Below are 26,379 nucleotides of genomic sequence, written 5' to 3'. Positions count from 1 at the left end.
TTAGTATTACTATTAATATTAATATTAACAACTCTAATAAGCACAGAACTAAAAAGTGAATGAATCAGGATTTGGACAAGGTCTTTTTGGCTCCAAAAACTGTCTGCTTATATATGTCAAACTGCCTCCAGCTCTGCCCATTTGCCTTGAGATTAAAGGGTAGAGTGAAACGTTCTTTCATCTTTTCCCTTAGGAATTCAAACTCTTTATCAAATTATTGTAGTTTAAAATGCATGACTAGTACCTCCTGCATACTTTCTGGGGATTGAAGTCTTTAGCAACCTTAGCATGAGAGAGACCAAATTCTAAAATTATTTTGGTTTAAAACGTGCAACCAGTATGTCACACATATTTTCTGGGGTTTGAAGACTCCAGAAGCATTAGCATAAAGCAGACCAAGTTGTGTTTCCATAGAAGAGCATGGTAAAACCACATGTCCTACTACGAAGGTTGTTCCAAGATGGTTTGCTACAATATTAATATTGGTATCTGCCTACTGATGTTTGGACTGTCTACACCAGGCCACATGGTAAGAAGGGACTCAGAGCAGCCTGAGTGTGCTTGTTCCGGCACATGCAGTAGCAGCTCTCTTTCCCTCATTAAGAGGTGAAGGAAAGTTTTGTAAAGTTGTAGGAGTTTGTCTTCCTCCTCGCCCCCCTTCCCCCTTCTTCTGTTCCACAGAAAGGCATGGGCCCCACATTGCTCAGGAAGAACAAAGCGGAGGTGAGAGGTAGATAAGAAAGGTGTTATATTTGGCATGACTGGTTTAGGCTTAAGGTTGGGCCTAAATAGACATTTAGGGTGAATTTTTTATATCTCTTGGGTGTAACTTGCTGTGTCTACATCCATACGATACCATATAATTAAACAAGAGACTTAGTTTGTGAGATGCATTCCCTAAGAGTATCCTGTTTTTAATTTAGCGAAATTCATTTAAATCCAACATACTCATTCTGGGCTTCGAGCCATGACATCAGACTAATTTCTGTGGGTATAAATTTGTATAAGATAAGGCCAGCTACTTCCAGGAGTCCTAAGTCTTATTCAGAAAACAAATGAGTATAACTCTAGTATGATGTGTTAAGTTCTATGATCATGCAAGCAGGAGAAATGGCCTAGATGATTGGCTGGGTTCAGTGGTGGTAGGAGGAGTAGTCAAGAAAAGCTGTCCATGAAGAATATAGGAAATCATCACATGGAAAAAGAGATGAGTCCATCAAGCAAAGGGCAGGGCAAGACCTTGGAGATGTGAAAGCACCTGGTTTATTCAACTGATCTAAAAATGGTAGCTTGAAAATGTTCCAAATGTTTTATAAGATGACCACCTTTATGGCACCTATGAGGCAGGTTCTATTACTATTTTCATTTTATAGATGAAGAAACCAACTTGCCCAATAATATAGCCGGGAAGTGACAAGACTTGAACAAGGCAAACCACCTCCAAAGAAAGATATGATTGTTAGCCATTAAACTTGACTTCTGTTCTCTATACCACCTCTCTAGGTTGCCTCTTCTCAATAAGGTTGGCCATCAGAATCACGAGGGAGATTTCTACAAATGTACAGATCCTGGCACTTCCCCCAGGGGGAATTTCATGCCTCTTCTTGGTAAATGGCTCTGCTATTCCACTAGTTGCTCAACCTTGAGCTTCAGAATAGTTCATGACACCTCTTCCTTTTTTATTTTCCACAATCAGTTCATCTCCAGATTTTGTCAATTTTCCACTGAAAATTTAACTTGAATTCTCCCATTTGTGTATCCACCTCCACTTTCAGCACCCAAATCCAAGCTATCCAAATCAACTGTTCTTTCATCTTCTCTTCTGTCCCCCGTCTAATCCATCCACATCACAGCCACAGTGATTATATCATCCTCTGGCTCAAAGTCTTCCAATGTACCCAAGTTGCCCTAGGGATTCAGCCCACACCTTCATGATGGTTTACAAGGCTTTGTATGGCTGAGCCCATGCCTGTTCTCCCAGTTTATTTCCTATTGTCCTTCCTCTTGTCCAGCCACATGGATGTTCTCTTACTTCCTTCAATGCGACAAGCTCTTTTCTACCTAAGGGTCTTTCCACATGCTGCTGTTCCTTCTGTGAGGACTTTTATTTATTTATTTATTTATTTATTTATTTATTTATTTAATTGTTTTTAGAGAGAGAGCATGCAGGAGGGAGGGGCAGAGGGAGAGGGATAAAGAGAATCTTAAGCAGGCACCACGCCCAGTGTGGAGCCAAACATGGGGCTCCATCTCAGGACGCTAAGATCATGACCTGAGCCGAAATCAAGAGTTGATGCTTAACTGACTGAGCCACCCAGGCGCCCTGAGAACTATTATTTTCATACCTGGTTCCTTCTCAGGTTTCAGACCTTCCCTGACCCTCTTTGACAAAATGTCCTTTCTGTTATTTTCTTTTATGACAAGCTGTTCTTCTTTTATAGCACCATATGACTACTTATTGAAATCAGTGTTCCTAGCATAGGCTTGAAAGGTCTATGAAGGTAGATATTGCACCTGCTGTATTCATCATTGTATACGTTCTACCTGGCCCAATGTTGGGCCCAGAACCAATGCACAATACAGTTTTAATGAATAAGTGATGGACAAAATGGATTTAAAGCTACATGAGATTGGAAAAGAGGTCACTGCATTTAACAAGGAGGCCACCGGTATTGTTCACTTGGCTTGTTTCAGTTAAGTGATGGGGAAGACATCAAAGCTAGTGAATCCTGAAGTTGAATGAGGAAGCAGAAAGGAAATCAAGTTAATGTTATGTGAAGGAAATAATAATTACCATGTTCCAAACCTTGAACTAGGCACTAAGCATTTGTTATTTAATCGTTGCAGTAACCTTTTTTTAAAAAGATTTTATTTATTTGGGGGGGGAGAGAGAGAACAAGCATAAGGTGGGGGGATGGGCAGAGAGAGGGAGAAGCAGACTCCTTCTGAGCAGGAAGCCCAACATGGGGCTCGATCCCAGGACCCCAGGATCACAACCTGAGCTGAAGGCAGTTGCTTAACTAACTGAGCCACCCAGGCATCTCTCATTGCAGTAAACTTATGGGCTTCTATTATCTCCATGTTTTGGATAAGGTAAAAAATCTCAGAAAGGTTAAGTAATATGCCCTAGGTCATGTATCTAGAACAGAGCAAAATCAGGACCAGGCCTAATTTCAGAGTCCATGCTCCTGACCAATAAAACCAATGGCTCTTGAGTATGCAGAAGAATCATGGCAGTGGTTACTTATTTAAACCACTACAATCAAGAAATTGAAATTCTGCTACTATCAAGAGAATGAAATTAAGTAGGTGTCAGTGATAATCTAGGGACAAGCATTTTGAATGGTTCTAAGGCAGGTTGACATGTGGACCCTGCTCTGTGGAGCATCACTCCATGCTCTGCTTCACGAGAGGGCAGATTTTAGGTCACTTGCAGCTTCTGATGTAAGTTCTAAGATCTCTAAGACTTCATTTCATCCATATGTTAATAAAAATGTTTTCTGGGGCCCCTGGGTGGCTCAGTCCATTGAGCGACAGACTCTTGGTTTTAGCCTGGGTCCTGATCTCAGGGTTGTGAGATCGAGCCCCGCATCTCTGTGCTCAGGAGGGAGTCTGCTTGAGATTTTCTCTCCTTCTTCCTCTGCCCCTACCACTTGTGCTCTCTCTCAATCTCTCTCTCTCAAAAATAAATAAATCTTAAAAAAAAAAGTTTTCTCACAAGCTTTGGTGATTAAATGAGCTAGTTTGTAGAATGCTAACATATAGTAGGTGCACAATAAATAATGGCCTTCTCTTAGACTTTTCTTTTAGGAACTTTCACTAGCTTAGCAATGGAAGAAATAGGCAGTAATTCGAAGCTGTGCTAATTTCTGGGAAAGTTTTATTTTTTCCACGTTTCCTCCATTTTATAGATAGAGACACAGTCATAGAGAGTTAAGTAACTGGGCCCAAGGTCATAGAAGGTAAATGGCAGGGGTGCCTGAGTGGCGCAGTCATTAAGCATCTGCCTTTGGCTGAGGGCGTGATCCCAGCATTCTGGGATCGAGCCCCACGTCAGGCTCCTCCGCTAGGAGCCTGCTTCTTCCTCTTCCACTCCCCCTGCTTGTGTTCCCTCTTTTGCTGGCTGTCTCTGTCAAATAAATAAATAAAATCTTAAAAAAAAAAAGAAGGTAAATGGCAGGCTTTCTAACCTCTCTGAAGTGCTGGTGAAGAAATTAGACTTGGAGAGAAGTCTGTAGTAAATGCTTATTAAAATGAATTTCATGTTTAGCTATTCTTTCTATGGCTTTTCTCTTCAAAAAGAATATAATCTTCCCTTTCTCCTTTATTTGTTGACTTTTGTATTTCACTCTTTTTAAATATATGTCCTTGTGTTTTTATTATAAACATCAAATTCTGTTTAGGAGACCACAGAGTACTGAAATCAGTGTGTCAGGGTATAGGTGGCCCATAAGCACAGTTAAGGAGAATTGTGGTGTGGATGCTTAGAAATTGTTCATAGAAGCTACAATAACTCTAGAGGCTTCAAAGTAACATATGTGAGAAGAAGGTGAAGCCTTTGCCCACAAGAGTGGGATGACTTGCTCCTGGCTTGCCTCACGGTGGGTGAGATTAGTAAGGACCCTGGGACCTTGTCTTGGGCCTTTCCCTCCCAAACTTGACACCAATTTTATGCTTCAGCTCTTCTTCAGTTTTTCTCTGGCTGTGCCTTTATCATGCAGAAGCATGTGACTCCATTTCCCTCCTTCTGTGGCTTTGCTTTTGGAGCATGAACGTTTAAGCCAGACTGAGTTGAAGCCTCTGCCTGCATGTCAGCTAAAAGCTTTATGTCTGTCTGGCTTGCCTTAGATAAGACCTCAGTAAGAGTCCAGGATTTTTTTCAATTGGTGTTTTGATCCCTTAGTTCTTATATTGGTGCTTTTGCTTTTAAGATTCACTTTGTTCTGACATATTTCATACTTGGTCTCAGTGCCTGGGTTTTTAGCTGCCCTTTATCTCAAAATCTGTTTGTATGGTGCATTAGAAATATGTATGTTCCTCTTGCTCTTTGTGCCATGAATAACAGTTAATCTGACTACTTGGAAATAGACTCCATTCTATTTTCCAAATTTACAGTAATTTAGTATGTGAGTCAGCGTTCTCCAGAGAAACAGAACCAATAGGAAGTGTAGATACAGAAATTAGATATAGATTCATTTTAAGAAATTGGATCATGTGATTGTAGAGGCTTTGTGAGTTGAAAACCTGGGGGAAGGTTGGCAAACTGGAGACTCAGGGAAAGGTTGCAGTTCAGATGCAAAGGCAGTCTGCTGGCAAACCAGAAAGAACCAGGATGTCAGGTGAAGTCTAAAGGGCAGTCCACTGGCAGAAGTCCTTCTTGCCGAGGGGAGGTCAGGCTTTTGTTCTATCCAGGTCTTCAATTGATTGTGTGAGGCCCACCTTCACTATGGAGTCAATCCATTTTATTCGAAGTCTACTGATTTAAATGTAAATCTCTTCCACACATCCTCACAAAACATCCAGAGTAATGTTTGACTAAATATTTGGGCACTGTGGCCAGCAAAGTCAATATGTAAAATCAATCATCATGAGCTTACTGTATTTCAAACTGGATTCAACAGAACACTATTGTAGATGTTAATAGATTGGCATGAAAAATAAAGGAGTTCAAAGGTTAGATATATTTGTGGCATGTTACCTACTGTACTTCCCTCTCGTAGTGTCCTATTGCACATTCATGCGGGGACGTTGTTTCCCTAAAATTACAGAACTTGAACCCTGATTCTCAGACTTCAATTGCTTAGAAAAGTTTGTCTAAGTGCTAAAAATATGTGCTACCACCTAATCCAATAAAATAGGACAACCATTTTATGTTCAGCTGTCCACGGGCTTTCTAATAAATCACAGGCAAATGCTTAACGTGTCTGTGCAGCGTTGAGGCTGAGCTGTCATGAGTAGTGCTGGGTTGTTCCAGTTCTGTTGTTTTCTCCTTTGATAGCACCTTCCCATTTTGTTTGCACTGCTCTGTCCCATGCCATTTCACATCCCTCTTTTGCCACTGCTTGTTTCTTCCCTATACCTCAGGAAGTTTTAACCCAACTGAGCCCTACCATAAAAAGAGCAAAGGTTTCATTGTTTTTATTAATGTGTGCTGTTTTCCTTCTGTACTTGGTGCAAAGTCTTTTACCCTGTGCTGTGTTCCAGTAGTTGTCTTTCCCTAATTAAACTACCCATAGGCTGGAATTATATTACGCACATGAAGTGATAATAATTGATATTGTTAGTGATATATAAACATATGCTTGTTGAGTATGATGGGGTTCGTAGAAGTTACACCAGCTGGGGGAATCTAAACTTTCCACCTCCTCAAACCACAGGCCCAGGTTAGGTTCATGGCTTTGACATGACTTAACTTGAAATGCTTTCTGGAGGAAGCTAGTTACACATGTTCTTCTCCTTCCTTCTGTTCCCTTTATTTTAGGGAGAAGTGGAGGCAGCATTTCCTTGGTTTAGCATAGCCTCTTCCACCCCCCAGTAATCTTTCCTGTAGAGATGGACACATCTACATCTATACCGTTCCTCTGCCTGTCCAGTGGCTGTCATGTACTGAACTTAAGGTGACTCCTCGGAATGCAGAGGACCTTGATGTCTGTCTCATGAAGGACCTTCCATCCCAGCTCTGTCCACTGACCTGGATGTTTCATTATGCATGAGGATAAGTCACCTAGCCCTGTGGTTCCTGATGGCTCCCATCTCTACACCATAGCAGCCCACTCCTATGATCAACCCTGCTTTTGCAAAGCACCTGGAACTCTTCTATCTCAGAAATTTAAAATCTTTCTCGCTTATTATAGATTGTTTTTCTTGTACTTATTTTTCTTTTAAGAATGTAGATACTCCTAAGTGGTTTAAAACCTCAAGCTGTTCTCAGAGGATCACTGTTAGTCTTTCATTCTCCCTAATTCCAACCTCCTCCAGGATAGGTGAAGAAAGAACCATTGAAGACTTACAGTGGAGACATTAGAATGAAAATCCTCTGTGTGGTGAAATTGTCATTGATAGCAGTCTAGGAAGACCAGGCTCATGCCTTCCATGCCTTCTCTTGCCCTGCCCCACTTCTGTCCTCAGGCTGGGAAGGGGATGGTGTAGGTGCATGCTGTTTAGAGGCCTGAAGGTTGTAAATAATAGATAAATAGAAGGGGTGAAGTCTCCTGAGGGGTGAAGAGATCCTTTGGGGAGCTGGTTTGGGCCAGATCTAGGGCTGGTGCTGGCTGGTGCCAGGGCTAAGAGAGAGCAGGGCACCCCGACACCAGAGCCTGAGAGTATGGCACTGAAAGGAGGAAGCAGGAGGCCTGTGGCTTGTTAGTTTTTTGGATCAGGGCTTTCAGGGAGAGCTAGAGGCAATATGTTTCCTTCTGGGTCATTCTAAATAGTTCATCAGGGTTGAACAAAAGGCAAGTATTCAAGACTGATGCCTGGCTCTAGCATCAAGAGTGTGCTACTTTGGGAGATTCTGGAGACAACCTAGCATGGTGGCTATGGTGTGGACTCTGGAGCCAGACAGTCCTGTGTGACCCTGGGCAAAGGTCTTTACCTCTCCTGGCCTCAGTTTCCTCCTTTGTAAAATGGGAATACAAATAGTAATGAGTAGGGAAGCATTAAGATATGTCAAGTGCCCTGGCCATTGTTGCTTTGCATTCTTTTTATTCTCTTATGGTGGTGGTGCATCCAAAAAACGCAGGTGATAAATACTTGCTAAATGAGCCAGGCAATGTTATTTGATTGAGAAGACTGACACAGACACAGAAAAATGTGTATGAGTGTTTTTAAAACAAGCATTGACCTTCAGCATCTCATGTTTCCAAAAATATCAATTTCTCTCACACCTTTAGTGGTCATATAAACTGCTTAGGGTCCTAGGTAGAGGTAATTGCCAGGGGGACATGACCAGAGTTGAAGCTCAAAGCCTTGTATGTCAGGTACTCCCAGGATGCTCACTGTTGCAAGGGTTGGAAAAGAGAAATCGGGGAAGTCTGGATAAGTCTCAAGCTTTCAAGCTTTCCCTGAGAGATAAGTAGGTGGCAGTGGATTTAACCCTTGGAAATTAGGGAATGGGAGCCATGGAGGTAAGGGGCAACACTATCAAAATCCACTACTCCAGGAGAATCAGCAAAAGGGCTTCACACAAGGCAAAGCATTTGTAAATCCATCTGTCCATCCTGGCAGGAGGCTGATACCCGCATTCCCTGGTACTTTAGAAATATTACATCTTTAATTAATGTGACTTAAGACACTTGGCATGAAGAGTAAAACCAATTAGAAAGAAATAAAAAGCAAAACAACCTGGAAACCACAATCTAGCAACTGGGGCTCAGGAGGCAGTAAAGAAATGTCAGAGTAGGATGTGCTACATTTCCACACTACACTGCTGACAGCAGGAGGCTGGCTTTTTTTTTTTTTCTGATAAATGAACACCCCCACATAAAGGAACATCAGACCTTTCCAAACTCAAAACAGATTGCTAGTTCTAACATTCCAGAATAGCTGAAGGAGGCCTGTGACCCAAACAGGAAATAGGAAAGCAACAGCTCACTCTTGCATTGGAATCTGGTGTATAATCCTTGTCTATTATTCGAAACACCTCCTGTTTTATAGACTAAGCAGGGGTGTGGCCAGCAGGGCAGAGATGAGTCTTGGCTCCCACAAAGTTGGGCCACCTCTGATCCTCTCACTTCAGCCCATGGTACTGGTAGTAGAGGGAACCACAGCCAGTGGGTGTCAGCTGGCTGTGGTCTGACCGTCCTTTTGACACCAGCACTCCTGAGTTCAGTCTTTCTCCTCTGCACTTGAGTCTGTCAACTCCTTAAGCGGGAAGTAAATAATAGAGACTATTATTGAGGAAAATCAAGTCTCTAATGCTACCGCCAGCCCACTGCAGACAATAAATGTAAGGGCTAACATTTGGGACTTGTTGACTAGCTGGAATGTCATCTTAAGGTCTATCCCATGAGGCCTCTTTAATTCCACACCTTAAAATATGGGCTCTGTGGGGAGGCAGCTCTCTGTGCATTTTCAGGTTATTTGGGAAGAGTTACAGGGAATATGTGGCAGTGAGAAATGATAAGCTTAGTTTCTGAGAGAGACCACAAGAGAAAGACTACATTTATAGTGGTGGTTAGACACTTTAAATTCTTAGTAACCAATTGTCAAATAATTGAACCACAGCCCACATTTTGATTAAACTAGGTCAAATTTAAGTTTGTGTTGCTTGACTTTTGGTAATGTGGGCTGATGTGGCAAAGAACCACCACAGAAGTGCTGCTCAAGTGAGCACACAGTGAGACTATGGTATTTATTGTAAATGGGCCTCTAGTCATAACAGTTTCTGTTGTTACTGTACTTCAGGAAGCAAGTAAATGAACTGGGTTGATATCACCTGGAAACTCTCAGGCTCCAAGGGCTTTTCCCAAACTGATTGAGCTGCTTAACCTTCCTTTGCCTCAATTTCTTCATCTAAAAATGTGGGCATGATACTAAGAACCTACCTCTCAGGGGTAGTATAAGGATTAAATTAGATAATACACTCAACATTTGACAGAGAACCAGGCACATAGTAAGAACCTAAATAAACAGTGGCTGCTATCTGAGCCTAGGAAACTGTTACCATTCCCACTTTGCAGAGGTGGAAAGGAAGCTGAAGTGCTCCAGTAATTCCCCAAGGACAACAGGGTAATAAATGAAATGATGCCATGAGGCTCAGCACATGGACAGTACCCCAAATGTCCTTCCTCCCTCTTCCCTAATATTTGGTCCAGCCAAGGTAAGCACTCAGAAGCAGAGAAACCTAGTGAAGTGAGAACATTGACTACCATATTATGAATGAAGCACATGGGGTGGAAGGCACAGATTCTGATAGGTTTGTCAGGTCAGCAGAGTTCATCAAACTAGAGGGACGCCTGGGTGTCTCAGTTGTTAAGCGCCTGCCTTCGGCCCAGGGCATGATCCCAGGGTCCTGGGATAGAGCCCTGCATCAGGCTCCCTGTTCCTCTGGGATCCTACTTCTTCCTCTTCCACTCCCCCTGCTTGTGTTCCCTCTCTCGCTAGCTGTGTCTCTCTCTGTGTCAAATAAATAAATAAAATCTTAAAAAAAAATAAAACGAGTTCATCAAACTAGAACAAGGCCTAAGAGGTAAACTTGGGTAGAACCAAGGCAATCAGATGGGGGGGGGGGATGTGTTCCAAGAAGCTTATTAGAGAGGACAGCACAAAAGGGGTGTGAGTGTGCCAAGGGGGTACAGCGAGTGGGATTTGAAATCAGGGAGGTTGGAATATGATGGAGAAACCAAGAAGAGGAGGCATGCAGGGCCACATTTTGCTCTTAGTTATTTTGATTAAGAATGTATTCTTCCAACTGGAATCTGAAGACCAGAAGACCATGGATATATACTTGGGGCTTAGTGAAAATTAGTTTTCTGTAAAAGAAGTCCGTACATAACTCAACTTTGAGACATGCTGAACAAGGGCTGTTCTCTGCTTTTGATAAATTACTGCATTGATTAGACAGCATCCTCACAGTAATCCAGACTTTAGAACCACTCTGTAAATTAATCTTTTCAATTAGAGATAATTCAGCTTATCAGTGATACTGTTACTTGCTTCAGATGATAAGCCGTGCATAGCTCACGTCCAATTCCGGACCTGAGTGTTCATGGAGTTCCTTAGGTATGGTGGTATACATTTATATGTGGCAAAAGTTAAATCTAAAAATATCTCAAACAACCTGAATTGAAGTGTGTGATAACGAGATTATTATGAATCTCAGCTCTAGAGCTCCATTACCACATTTTCAATTCCTTAATATTTTAAGGTTGCTTTCATTTTATTTTTAGGGTATTTTTTCTTTCTGTGAGCTTCAAATATGCTAATGTTGAAACACCTAATTCTTAGTTAGCTCAAATCACATCACATATTGCTTCCGTGGTGTATCTCTACACATTGGATAGAATGAAGATAAAGCCCTAGGGATTGGGCAAGCCCTGGATGGACAAAGACTGGATTTCCGAACGACTGCATGGAAGATGCTTGCTAATGTGAACACTTGCCCAGGAACTTTTACAAGAGCAAGAAATGAACTACTATTGTGTGAAGATTCTACTTTTTAAAACCTTTTCAGTCCAATAATTCAGTTGGAATAATATATTTTGATTCTGTACATTTGATTTCTTAGCTCAAATAATAGAACATCTTGCTTAACTGACTGAACCACCCATGCTCCCCTGAAAACTAGATTATTTTGACTTAAAGGTTATATTTTCTCCTGTAAATTTTCAACCATGGAGCAGCTGCACATCCAAATTGCATGTGTGCTTATGGCAGAGACTGCTTTCTCTTCACTGAAATCCTTCCTACTAGCACAAGACCACACTATATTTTCCTTTCTCCTTTGCAGTTAGGTATGGCCGTGTTGTCCTTAATAGAATGACAGCAATGGAAAATTCATGCTACTTTCAGTCTGGTCCATTACAACTTCCCACATGTGCTCCCTCATGCTCTCTCTCCTGTCAGGTGGAAGCAAATAACAGTGAAACCATAGGGTATGAAGGAGCCTACAAGATGGAGTCTCGGTTACTGAATGATTGCACGGAGGGGAATTTCCCTACCGATCTCACTTTAAACCATTTTGTGAGCAAGAAATTAACTTCTATTGTGTTAATCTGCTGATATTTTTGATATTTTCTCTAAAATTCAGTCCCTTTGACCCAGGGAATTCAAGATGTATCTTCTCATGATCAGGATTCCAGGTCACCTGTTTCCTCCCTTCCTTCCTTCCACCCATCCATCCATCCAACTACCTACCTACCTACCCACCTACCTACCTTTCTACTTTCTACCTACCATAGGTAAATAGCTTTCCCAAAGTATTTTCCTTTAATTTTATTGTATATATGTGGAATATTTGCATTGTACAATTCATTGGAAATAATACACAGCGATTATAACACAAGAATTTAGCAGCTGTTCATGTGTTTTAGTGATTACTTTGGAACTGTGACTGATCTCCAAATCTTAGGGGAGCATAATGAGTTCCAGATATGGTAAAGCCTCCTCCAGCTATTTTTGTAGTTTAAAATAGAGACCATGTTTTCTTATATTATTTTATCCTTTATTAAACTTTTTTTCTGACTGAAATTGACTATGGAAACTCAACACAGTAATAAATTTGATCTTTTATTAAATGCCTTAAATGTTTATTATAGGATGATACTCTTATTTGTTAAGGGGGGCATATGCAGAAAGCCTTTGATATATCTAGATCTGTTGATTATTAGTAGAAAAGCATCATATGAAGATAGCTAATGTTTTACAGTGTGCTTTTTGCATGGCAGGTGCCCTTATAGGGACTTTGCATAAATTAAGTCCTTTAATCCTCAAAATGAGCCTATGAGGTTAAGCCCTATCTTTTATCCTTCTTCCACAATGAGGACATTAAGGCATGGAAGCACGAAGAAAGATGCCCAAATTGCATAGCAAGTAGGTGATAGTGTTGGGATATGGACCCATGTAGACTTTAACCATAACCACACTGCCTATTTTAATAGGTAAGTATTGATTCTATTGTGATTTTCTTTACCATTCTATAGGTATATTAGTTTTCTATTGCTTCATAACAAATTACCAGAAATTTTGAAACTTACAACAATATATACTTATTATCTCACAGTTTCCATGGGTCAGGCGTCCAGATTTGGCTTAGCTGAATCTTTCCTTAGGGTATCACAATACCTGTAGTCAAGGTATTGGCCAGGTCAGGGGTCTCATCTGAATTTCAAATTCTTTTTCCCAGTTCGTATAATTGTCAGCAGAATTCATTTCCTTGTAGTTGTAGAACTTATTACAGCAGCTTGCTTCTTCAAAGCCAGGAAGAGAATCTCTTTGTGACCTCATTGAAGTTCAAAACCCTTTTAAAGGGCTTCCAGCTGATTAAGTCAGGTTCACTCAGGATAATCTCCTTTTTGATATTTGTCAACAAATCTGGGATCTAATTACATCTGCAGAATCCTTTCATTCTTGCCATATAATCTAACCTAATCAAAGATATAACTGCATCATGCATGTAACACCAGGGGCATAGATAGATCATGGGGGCCATTTTAGAATTCTGCCTACCACAATGGCACAATGTCTGATCCCTTCTGTGGGTGAAAGAGATGGATAAGTAATACATCATACAATGAGATGATATCTTCATTAGAATTGACTCATCAACTTCAGCTTATAAAAATATCAGGAGTTTGTTAAAAGTTTAATACATAAAATTTTCCTTCTTTAACCTCCTTCTAGAAGAACTCTTTTCACACTGAAAGAAGGTTGATAGTATACATAAGTAACTTTTTTGAATTTATTATAAATTTATCTTGCTAGTTTTCCAGGGCATTTCTTAAAACCACCTAGTTACTTTTGTACTACCCATTGGATAAAAATGAAACTACTTAGTGTTGCACACTAAGATCTCTCATACACTCACCAAACATACCATGTTGCGTTCATCTCTTCTCACTGCCTTCTCCTCCCATCCTTCTACTCCGAGTCCCTTTGGTGCCTCTGGCTCTCGGCACATGATGTACCTATTTATATGCTCAGTTTTATCTGGAGTACCTTTTATATCTCATTCCCACCCCATCCTGTACCACCAGTCTGCCGGTAAATTCTCTGGTTCTTCAAGACTTGGCTCAGATGTTATTTGTGTGTGTGTGAAACTTTCCCCAATTTCCAAGCTGAAAGATAAGAGTAAAAGTGGCAGAAGAAGGATTTGAGTTCTAGCTTCAGCTGGAGGGTAGAAATGGGGGGTAATACTGGTCTGTACCCCTTGTGAAGAGTTCTGTCTCATTCTGGATTCAAGAGTGTTCTAGAAAGAAATACTTCGGAAAAAAATAAAATGAATTTAGGAAATCAAAGCTACACTAAAAATATACATGTGTACTCCTAATATGTTCTGTCACTAAAGAGGTTGAGATATAAAATGTCAAATGTGCTCTGTAATGTCTGCGACTTTGTTCTTTTCTAACTCTCCACTAAAAGGAACCCCAACTCTTTAAAGACTAGGTGGACCTTTTACTCTTGTCTGAATGCAGAGCAGCTTAAAAATACCTGGGGTAATGCTGACAACGGAGTCAGCTTTGAGGGATTCCCATTGTCCAACTTAAAACCATTTCAGCATAAAAAATAATTATTCATAAACAAGTTCAGTTCTTGATTCCATGAATCCATAATGATAATCAAAATGGGAAAAGATGAAGTTCATAAAAGACATTGTGATGTGAAAGAGGATTGAACTTAATAGATATGCTTAATTTTTATTAATTTTAAGAGAATGGTGGTGTTGACATATGTGAGTGTTCTGTTTCTTTTATTGGATATGTGGTCCTTTATTAAACATAGATATATACTTTTCCCGCATGTAGGCAAGGTAAAGAGAATTATGAGTAATCCCAGGAGTTCTGAAAAAGTAAGAAGTATACCAAGAATAAGAAAGACTATGACCAGCAGTGTAGGAATACATGTGTAGAAATTGAGGGTTTAAAGAAGATAGATTCACCACATTATCCACCGTAAACACAATCTCTCATTTTCTAGGAAACAAAACCTCTTGGATGATTGGACTAATTATCAAGAGATGCTAACGAGGGGTCATAAGTTGATCATAATGCTAACAAATCATTCCAAAATTATATACAATAATGAAAGGACAACAGTGTGTTGCCAGCCAAGTAAACCTTTAAGAACGTATCATTTCAGAAAAACATGACAGATTGCCAGGAACCAAAACTGTTTGAAAGATGTGAAAGAAGAAAAAAAAAAAGATGTGGTCTTGAAAAGACCCACTGACATGATAAGTGCCCTTTGATGCTTGAAAGAGGAGGGGGGCAGACAGGGGAGGCAGAAATAGTCACTGGATTAAGTCTGAATCAATCTGGAAATTTCAACCAAGGCCCAGGTCCTGATTAAGGATTAATTGATCATAACCTGCAAACTGCAGCATTTGCTGGTCTGAGACAATATTTCTTTCCCCGTTGGTTAAAGGTTACTTTAACACTAGAAGGTATAAATTAATTGGGAAATATAAATAAGTGAGTCAAGAATCTTTAATACGCTAAGTGAGGGTAAGACAGTAACAACTTTAATCATTGTAATAATTTGTGTTCCATTTTTCCTATTAATCTACTTGTTTGCTCCTAAAGTACAATAGTTTTTATTTATATATGTGGATACTTTAAGTATATTGCTTATCTGCCTCCCTTTTTCTCACCCTTTTCCCTTCTTGTCAAGTATAAGGGCTATATTGATGGATGATTGACATACAAAAAATTGTAGGTAATTTAATGTATACAACTTGATGTATTTGGAGGTAAGTATACACCTGTGAAACCATTGCCACAATCAGCACCATAAACTCCTACATCATCTCCAAAAGTTTCCTCCTGCCTCCTTTGTTTGGGGTTTTTGGGTTGGTTTTGACCACTGATGCATCCAAGACCCAACACAATACTTGTCGCATAGTAGATGCTCACAAAATATTTATTGAATGAATAATTGTCTCGTAAAGGTTTTTGTAAGTTGTGTTTTTAAGGTTTTTGAATCATTTAAGAAAAGTCAACTCACTAGACTTGTAACTATATTGAAATTTTAATATTGCTGTTTGAGCCTAACACAGATTGAAGGACATTTCCAAAGAGAGGGTGGGGACAAGTGGAAAATGGTTCTCTGTGTGTGTGTGTGTGTGTGTGTGTGTGTGTGTACGTGTCACATGCTGGCTAATCTGGCAGGAAGAATTGTGTGCTAGCACAGACTTCCTGAGGGGGCAAACCCTCTATTAAATAGAGATCTATAAAATTCCACCGCCTAGAGTTTTTTTTTTTTTTGAAGATTTTATTTATTTATTTGACAGAGAGACAGCCAGAGAGAGAGGGAACACAAGCAGGGGGAGTGGGAGAGGAAGAAGCAGGCTGCCAGGGAGCCCGATGTGGGGCTCGATCCCAGAACACTGGGATCATGCCCCGAGCCAAAGGCAGACGCTTAACGACTGAGGCACCCAGGCGCCCCAATCCACCTCCTAGAGTTTTTATCCAGAAGGATTTCAGGAGCGAGACAGAGCTCTTCATCCCTGGAGGGTGGGTCCAGCTATTATTTTCTCCATTTTTGGCTGAGGAAACTGAAGCTTATAGACAAGTTAGGTGTGACAGAACATTTTTGGAATCTCTCCAGATGCATCTTTCTTGGTGGATGAACTAGCTTCTCTCTCTGCAACCTGTCCACTGCTATGATTTTAGAAAAAGAGACAAACTACCACCTCAGAAAGGATATAAAAAGAGAGGGTATGTGTAGAGAATATAAAAAGAATTTCCTTACAAGTAATGGGATATTTTCCCTTCCATTCTGTGGACTGCTGAGGAAGAAGGGAAGGAAAATCAGGGATGCGGTTTTTTCAGTATATGTATCCTACTTAGAAAGTTCAAAGAAGAGTCCAATTTTTCCCCTACCACTGCTTGAAACACTGGAGGAAAGAGCCTTTCAGATACCCATCAGATGTGATAGAATAATTGTGGCCTTGCCAAGTGGCTAGATGGATAAGACAGAACTTTGACTTCTAGGGGTTCTGGAAGGTCTCTTAGGCTTCAGTGAGTGGATGAGTGGTTGTGTTGGTGCTTAGGAGACCAGAGAATTTGCAGAGGCCTGAGGATGCACAAATTGCTGCAGTGTGAGAAGACACATCAGAGGCAAATGGTCAGGACTAGAGTATGTGCCAGCAAAATGCTCCAAAGGCCATTGTGGACCCAGTGACACATCCGCTGGGAGGGGACCAAACCATTCACTGGGAATCAAGAGGGCTTTGTCATGCCTTGATCTTGGTGCCATGTGATCATATCAACCCCATCCTCCCCATCTTTGGAAAGAGCAAAGGAAGAGAAAGGAAGTTGGAAAGATTCGATATTTATCCAAAAGAAAATGCATCATAGAAGAGTCCATTTAAAAGAGAAGAGACAATATAATACCTAATATTGACAAATTTTTAAAAGAGTGTTTTTCATCCCTTGGTACCCAGTGAGGTGGATGTTTATGAGGAAGAGTAAATCTATGATAGAAAATAAAGAAGCAGCATATTGTTCATGTATCTGGGTAGTACTTGGAGTCTCCACCCCTGCTAGCTGAGGAACATATTGAAGCCTGCCCAGGTGTGAGGGTGTAACTTCAATCTCAATCTGGATCCTTAGGGTAAGATTCTACCCAGTATACCCTAACATCCTATTCTCGGACGTCAGCAAAATCTGGCTGCCCTACAAACAGTTGCTACATATAAACTAACTTAGCCTTGGATATTCTCCCAAACAATAGAATTCTGTGAGCATTGAAGCAAAGGAGGCATTAGAGTTTGAGAAAGGAAGAAATCCATCTGACCTGAGTTCAGGAAGGGAAGAATGTGATGTGGGATCTCTGAGGATCCCATGGGCACACAAATGAGTGACTGGGGATGGGAAAGTGAACTCTGTTAAGCTCATGGTATGGTCTCTTTCTCTCTGTCATTTCCAGTGTGGACTCACAGAGGTTTGTCAGATGCTCAAAGAGAAAGAATAGGATCAATTTCCATGGAATTCACACTGAGCAGGTCCTCAGTGGGCCAAAATGTGATGAAGGCAGGTTTGCTTTTGAAACCCACTTAACTTCATTAAAGAAGAATTTCGTTCTCAAAGTTATCACAGCAGTAAGAGCAGTCAGAATTGGTAGATTCAAAAGATGATTTTTATCTATCAGACAGAGCTAGGGCTCAGCAACACTCACATCTAACGAGGAACACCAAATCTTATAATAAAAGACTGATCAAAAAGCTGAAGGCGATAAAGTAGGAATGAAGAATGAGCTATATTAGCAAAAAGTAGACTTTAGTAAATTTTAGGCAATGCAGAACATTTATATAATTATTTCTGGGACTATTCTGAAAAAGTAAAAAAGAAACATTGCAATTATCTCAGACATGTTAGAATAATATAAAACATTCCAAATAATGCACAACCATCTCTCCTGACCTTAGCCTTTATATCACAAATACACGGTTTTTGGCTAAATTGTCAAGAAAATTAGCTCTCTAGTTTGCTTTTACCTGTTTAGAGAGATTTGGAAGCATCATGGGAGAAAAATGTGGTGCACTGGTATTTCCAGCTCTACAAATGTGGATTAGTCATGACCATCCTCAAACCAACATGGGCTGTTTTGGATATAGAAATATACTACTGATTCCAACTAACATGCACAGTTTCCCTCAAAATTGCTCATTTCCAGATGAGGAAGGAAATGGAGGAAACGACCTCAGTATAATGACTGAGTGAGGTGCCATTTCATGCAGAGACCAGTTGGATTCAAGTCCAAGCCTAAGATCAACTGCCCATTCACACTGTTTCAGCACAACTATTGATAGAACTGAATAAAATTTAAGCTATTAAAATCAATAATTCATCTCCTTTTCCTTATATGTGCCAATCAAAGAAAAAAGGGAGGTTGGGGCTTAGGTGGGAAAGGAAATAGAAATAAGAAAGGGGTCATGGGGGAATGATGGTAGGAGGAACAGAGAAGTTTAAATTGTTTTTACTCCAAGTAATTTCTAACTTCGAAATACCATGTATTTGTAAGGAGATCTCATCAACTCAGCATCAGTAGAATGAGCACTCATTTTAATTCAGTTCTCTAGCGTGGGGCTGGCCTGGTGCTCGTGCATATGCATTCTCTCTACATTCCCTCTGTGACCCACGATGTGTCACAGTGAGGGAGTGAATCTGATTTACAGAGACGTTCACTGATCCATACACAAATTGAACTCAAAGACCTTGGCCTCATTGATTCTGGACAAGCTCATCCCTCGTTTCCTAGATTCGATTGCATTAGCCAGCCAATATTTTTCTTAAACATCACCAGGAGAGGAAACATCACAATTCATTACTGCCAACCTTTTCCAATGTTGAATGAAGTGTTTAACCTAAATCAATAATGTAATTAATAAATGAATGTAGGTGAGCACTTTTGAGAACAAGGTTGAGGATTACATTCTTAGAAAAAAGTGAGTTTTTCCCTCGTAACCTCTTCCTGTCCTCATCTGCACATACTTTATTTGTCTTCTGAATGAGTTTATTTCTGGAAGTGGCTAGCAACAGATTTTAAACTATAAAATCAGAGAATCTCAGCTTTGTTTGCCCTATTTCTTAATGTCATACGCCCTCTGGTGGTAAAATCAGGGGACTTGCTATGGTTTCATTTGAGTTCTCCAAAGCGAAACATTTCATTAAAATGAAATTTAAAAAGCATTCATCCTAATTAGCTGCTTGTTGTAAATAAATATATTTTAAGAAACTAAAGCACGCTTCAATATAACCTGAGACTAAGAATGTGAAGTAAGTACAGAGTAGTGAAGGGTCCTAGACAGTTGGCAAAATTTCCCTCACCTTTCTGGAGCAGCAGGGATTCCAGGCCTTTATCTTGTTCTCCATTTCTCCACCTTCCTTTCTGAAATAGAGAAGAAAACTTCATAATTGCACATTAGTACTTGTTACATATTGGCCAGCTCTTCTTTACTGCTAAATTACAGCTGATAGCTTGGGCAGAAAAGGAACTCCCTGACATCTGTTGCCTGGAACAATATATACAGAAAATTAAACTGTAAGACAATCAATGACCATTGGGGTACAATCACTAGGAGTTTATTCATAGAAAAATTATATCATTACTTGGATCATATCCTCTGAAAATATGAGCAGTAGTTGGAAAATAAAACTAATGAGTCAGAGAGAGGGAACATACTGATCTAGGGGAGAATTTATATAAAAAAAAATCTTGCTAGGGGCACCTGGGTGGCTCATTCAGTTAAGCGTCTGCCTTCAGCTCTGGTCATGATCCCAGGGTCCTGGAATCGAGCCTGCTTCGGGCTCTCTGCTCAGCGGAGAGCCTGCTTCTCCCTCTCCCTCTCTCCCAGCTTGTGTTTTCTCTCTCTCCCTCTCAAATAAATAAAATCTTTAAAAAAATATATCTTTCCATGTATATTTTTTAGTTTTTCATAAAGCAAATGTTTTTAACATTTTTATTTTGAGAAGAAAATATCCTTTTATTTTGAGAGGGTGTCAGGTTGTACCTTTAAAAACAAAATTTTATATAACCATAGATGACAGGATTTTAAAATGCTTTTTTTTCTTTTTACTATTTTTTAAAATTTTTATTTGAAATAGTTTCAGATTAATAAGAATTTGCAACAGTGGTACAAAATATAGTATAAAATTTCCGTATACCTTTTATTCAACTTCCCTAAATATTAACATTTTACTTATTGGAAATTAACATTGATGCTATAGTATTAACTAGTCTACAGACATTATTCAACTTCTGCCAGTTATCCCAAAATTGCCCATTTTATGGTCCAGGATCTAGATTATGATTAAATCAATAAATTCATATTATACATATAAATATCACAGAATTGACATTGTAATTTTCTCAATTCATTGTATTTGGAGTTATGATTTGGTGTAGCTTATTTCTGATGATACTAATTTTGATCACTTGGTTAAGGTAGTGTTTAATGGATTTCTCTACTGTAAGGTAACTATTTTTCCCTTTGCACTTAATTAGTATCTTATAAAGAGATACTTTAAAACTGTTCAAATACTCTATACCTTATCCTGTATTAACCCACTAATTTCCAAATGAATTTTTTATTTCCATCATTTTTTGACATTTATTAATTAAAATTCTGTAAAGAAGAAAGGTTTTCCTTTTTTCTCACTTATATATATGAAAATATATATCTGTATATGTGTAGACATACATATATATGCATAGAGACATAAATATTTATTTTATTCTGTATGTCCTAATCCATTTCTGTAGTTTATTTTGTTCTTCAAATTGGCACAGGTTTGACCACTGGGAGCCATTTCAAGTTGATTTCTATGTCCTTTCTACATTGCCCATTTTTTAAAAAAATATTTTATTTATTTATTTATTTATAAAAATATTTTATTTATTTATTTGACAGAGACAGAGACAGCGAGAGATGGAACACAACAATGGGAGTGTGAGAGGGAGAAGCAGGCTTCTCACCGAACAGGGAACCTGATGCAGGCTTCTCACCGAACAGGGAACCTCGATCATGACCTGAGCCGAAGGCAGATGTTTGACGGCTGAGCCACCCAGGCGCCCCTACATTGCCCATTATTTTTTTTTTGAGTACTTCTTTTTCCTGCACCACAAGATGTTCCAGGCTAATTTTATGATTTTCCTGCTCCAACCTTGGCATCATTTTCCAAGGATAACCCTAAAAATTATAATAGTTACTTACGGTTATACTTTTTCTTATTTGTAGTTCCTTTCTCTGACAGTAAGAAATCTGCTTCTCATTATTCAAAGTTTATCTACTTGTTTGCACAGTCCTAAAAGATATATGAACTATTTTCAGAATTACTAACTCATGCCCCTTTAGGGGGATGGAGGAAATTACTAACTAGTATACAATGGTTGTGTACATTTCCTTTTGTTTTTAGTCTTAAGAGCACATAGTCAAAATACTGTTTTCAAACTTATTTAGGTTTACTCTTTTCTTCCCCACCCCCTTCAGGGTAGTGTAGTTTGTAGTAGAGTTAGGCTCATTTGTTATTATTTGTATGAATTTTGGGTCCTCCTCTCATCCTGCTTGATTTGAATCACTTATTTGTATTTTTGGTCTATGAAATATTATCATGGTTTCTAAGAGTAGGAACTGTACAAAGAATTATACTCAGGGAACTGTTTCTTCCCCTGTCCCCATCATCCCTTCCACCTCATGCCTCTCCCTTTTATTTCTGTAAGTAAGTAATCTTTAGTTTCAGGTTATCTTTTTTGGGGGGTGGGGAGAAATGAGTAAATAGATGTACGTTTTATTTCTCTTTCTTTTATAAAAGATGGCACATAATAAGTACTCCTTTGCACTTGTCTTATTTCTACTTAATGTATCCTGGAAAACAGTCCATATCCTGGAAAACAGTTCATAGAATTTCTCTTGTAGTTTTTTCTTCTTACAGCTATGTAGATATATGTAACTTATTCACCATTCTCTTATATTTAGACATTTGCATTGTTTCCAATATTTTTTAAAAATATTTTATTTATTTGAGAGAGAGTGCACAATCAGGGTGGAGGGGGAGAAGCAGGCTCCTCACCAAACAGGGAGCCTGATGCAGGGGTTGATCCCAGATTCCCAGGATCCTGACCTGCCTGAGCCAAAGGCAGACACCCAACTGACTGAGCCACCCAGGTGCCCCTGTTTCCAATATTTTGCAACAATGAACAATGCTGTGATTAATAACCCATGCAAACATATTTATGTATTATTAGAGGGGTATCTTCTGGATAAATTCCTAACAGTGGACTTGCTATAGGTAAAAAAGTAAGACCCATCTATATGCTGCCTATAAGAGAATTGTTTCAGACCTAAAGAAATAGACAGATTGAAAGTGAAGAGATGAAAAAGCATTTATTATGCAAATGAAAGTGAAAAGAAAGCCAGGGTAGCAATATGTATGTTGGACAAAATAGACTCTAAAATAAACAAAACAGAGGATCATAGAGGAAGAGAGGAAAAAAATAAAACAAGATGAAACCAGAGAGGGGGACAAACCATAAGATACTTAATCATAGGAAAGAAACTGAGGGTTGCTCAGGGTTGAGGGTGGTGGAGGGATGGCGTAACTGGGTAATAGACATTAAGGAGGGCATGTGATATAATGAGCACTGGGTATTATATAAGACTGATGGACCACAGACCTGTACCTCTGAAACCAATAATACATTATATGTTAATTTAAAAAGTAGATTCCAAAACAAAGACTGTAACAAGAGACAAAGAAGGGCACTATATAATCATAAAGGTTACAATCCAACAAAAAGGTATAACAATTGTAAATATGTATGCACCCATCATGGGAGCACCCAAATACATAAAGCAGCTAATAACAAGCATAAAGTATTTGATACTAATAACAATAATAGTAGGGTACTTTAACACCCCATTTACATCAATGGAGAGATCATCCTAACAAAATCAACAAAGAAACAGTGGCTTTCAATGGCACATTGGGCCGGATGACTCTAACAGTTTTATTCAGAGCATTCCATCCTAAAACAGCAGAATATACATTCTCTTCAAGTGCACATGGAACATCCTCCAGAATAGATAACATATTAGGCCACAACACAACTCTCAACACATTAAAAAAGACTGATGTCATACCATGCATCTTTTTCAACCACAATAGTATGAAACTAGAAATCAACCACAAAAAAAAAATCTGTAAAGAACACAAATACGTGGACGTTAAATAACATGGTACTAAACAACAAAAGGGTCAATCAAGAAATCAGAGAGGAAATAAAAATATGTGAAGACAAAAGAAAATGAAAACACAATGCCCTAGAATCTTAGGGATGCAGCAAAAGCTGTTCTAAGAGGGAAGTTTATAGCAATATAGGCCTACCTCAGGAGTAAAAATAAAAATCTCAAATAACTAACCCTTACACTTATAGGAGCTAGGAAAAGAAGGACAAACAAAACCCAAAATGAGCAAAAGAAAGGAAATAATAACAGAACAGAAATACAAAACTAAAAATAATTAATTAATTAATAGAACAGATAAATGAAACCAGGAGCTGGTTCTTTGAGAAGATCAACAAAATTGATAAACATTAAGCCAGACTCATGAGAGAGAGAACTCAAAATCAGAAATGAAAGAGGAGAAATAATAATTGACACCACAGAAATATAAAGGATTATAAGAGAATACTATGAAAAATTATGTGCCAACAAATTGGATAACCTAGAAGAAATGGATAAATTCTTAGAAACATATAACCTCCCCATACTGAATCAGGAAGAAATAGAAAATTTGAACAGACTAATTACCAGCAATGAAATTAAATTAGTAATAAAAAAACTCCAAACAAATAAAAATCCAGTTCCAAATGGCTTCACAGGTAAATTCTGCCAAACATATAAAGAGGAGTTAATGCCTATTCTCAAACTATGCCTATTCTCAAACTATTCCCAAAAAATAGAAGAGGAAGGAAAGCTTCCACATTCATTCCATAAGGACAACATTACCCTGATACCAAAACCAGATAAAGACATTGCCAAAAAAGAGAACTATGGGCCAATATACCTGATTTACATAGATGCAGATATCCTCAACAAATAGTAGCAAAACAAATCCAACAAATCATTTAAAAAAATCACTCACCATGATCAAGTGGGATTTATCCCTAGGATGCAAGTGTGGTTCAATATTTGCAAATCAATCAACATGATACATCGCATCAACAAGAGAAAGGATAAAACATTTATGATCATCTAAATAGATGCAGAAAAAGCATTTGACAAAGTGCAAGATCCATCCATGATAAAAACCCTCAACACAATAGTTTTAGAGGGAACATACTTCAATATAACAAAGGCCATATATGAAAAATCCATGGTAAACATCACAATGGTGAAAAACTAAGAGCTTTCCCCCTAAGGTGTAGAACAAGACAAGGATATCCACTCACCACCTTTATTCAACATAGTGCTGGAAGTCCTAGACACAGCGATCAGACACAAAAAGAAATAAAAGGCATCCAAATTGGTGAGGATAAAGTAAAACTTTGACTATTCGCAGATGACATGATACTATATATAGAAAACTCTGAAGACTCCAGCAAAAATCTTCTAGAACTGATAAATGAATTCAGTAAAGTCACAGAATATAAAATCAATATACAGAAATCTGCTGCATTTCTATACACAAATAATGAAGCAGCAAAAAGAGAAATTAAAACAAGCACATTTACAATTGCACCAAAAATAATAAAATACCTAGGAATAAACTTAACCAAAGAGGTAAAAGATCTGTACTCTGAAAACTGTAAAACATTGATGAAAGAAATTGAAGATGACACAAAGAAGTGGAGAGAAGATGACACAAAGAAGTTCTTTGCTCATGGATTAGAAGAACAAATACTATTAAAGTGTCCGTAATACCTAAAGCAATCTACAGATTTAATGCAATCCTTATCAAAATGCCTACAGTATTTTTCACAGAACTGGAACAAATAATCCTAAAATTTGTATGGAGCCACAAAAGACTCCAAATAGCCAAAGCAGTTTTGAAAAAGAAAAACAAAACTGGAGGTATCACAATCACAGATTTCAAGATACGCTACAAAGCTATAGTAATCAAAACAGTAAGGTACTGGCACAAAAATAGGACACATAGATCAATGGAGCAGAATGGAAAGCCCAGAAATAAATCCATGATTATATGGCCAATTAATCTTCAACAAAGGAGGCAAGAAAATGCAATGGGAAGAAGACAGCCTGTCTCTTCAACAAATGGTATTGGGAAAATTGGACAGCCACATGCAAAGAATGAAACTGGACCACTTTCTTACTCCATATGAAAAAATAAACTCAAAATGAACTAAGGGCCTGTATGTGAGACCTGAAATCATAAAAATCCTGAAAGAGATGGCAGGCAGTAATTTCTCTGACTTCAGCTATAAGAACATTTTTCTGGATATGTCTCCTGAGGCAAGGGAAGCAAAAACAAGAATAAACTATTGGGAGTACCACAAAAAGCTTCTGCACAGCAAAGGAGACCATCAACAAAACTAAAAGACAGCGTACTAAATGGCAGAAGTTATTTGCAAATGACACACCCGATAAAGGCTTAGTATTCAAAATACATAAAGAACTTATAAAAGTCAGCATTGAAAAAAACAAATAAACCAATGAAAAAAATGAGCAGAAGACATGAACAGGCATTTCTCCAAAGAAGACAATACAGATGATACATGAAAAGATGCTCAACAGCACTAATCATCAAGGAAATAGAAATCAAAACCATAATAAGGTATCACCTCACACCTGTCAGAATAGCTAAAGTAAAAAAACATAAACAAATGTTGGCAAAAATGTGGAGAGAAAGGAACCCTCATGCACTGTTGGTGGGAATGCAAACTGGTGCAGCCACTGTGGAAAACAGTATGGAGTTATCTCAAAAAATTAAGACTAGAACTACCCTATGATCCAGTAATTCCACTACTATTTACCCAAAGAATACAAAGCACTAATCAAAAATGTATATGCAGCCCTATGTTTATTATAGCATTATAATATGCTTTGTTTATTATATATTTATTATAGCCAAATTATGGAAGCAGCCCATGTGTCTACCAACAGATGAATGGATAAAGAAGGTGTGGTATAAAGATGGCGGAGGAGTAGGGGATCCCTTTTTCAGCCGGTCCCCTGAGTTGAGCTGGATAGGTACCAGACCA

At 38.7% G+C, this 26,379-nt stretch overlaps 1 long non-coding RNA gene across 2 annotated transcripts in view; it reads right to left on the bottom strand.

Moving 5' to 3' along the window:
- Positions 1–26,379, bottom strand: part of LOC105237230 — a 51,788-nt gene that overhangs the window by 14,395 nt on the left and 11,014 nt on the right. For both annotated transcript variants that reach the window (XR_004620812.1, XR_004620813.1), the window contains one exon: positions 19,488–19,548. This is a non-coding gene — a long non-coding RNA (uncharacterized LOC105237230). The remainder of the gene's footprint in view (positions 1–19,487; positions 19,549–26,379) is intronic.

This window comes from Ailuropoda melanoleuca, chromosome 15 (assembly GCF_002007445.2).
Source record: "Ailuropoda melanoleuca isolate Jingjing chromosome 15, ASM200744v2, whole genome shotgun sequence".
Lineage (NCBI taxonomy): Eukaryota > Metazoa > Chordata > Mammalia > Carnivora > Ursidae > Ailuropoda > Ailuropoda melanoleuca.
This window is presented reverse-complemented; position numbering and strand designations above follow the sequence as displayed.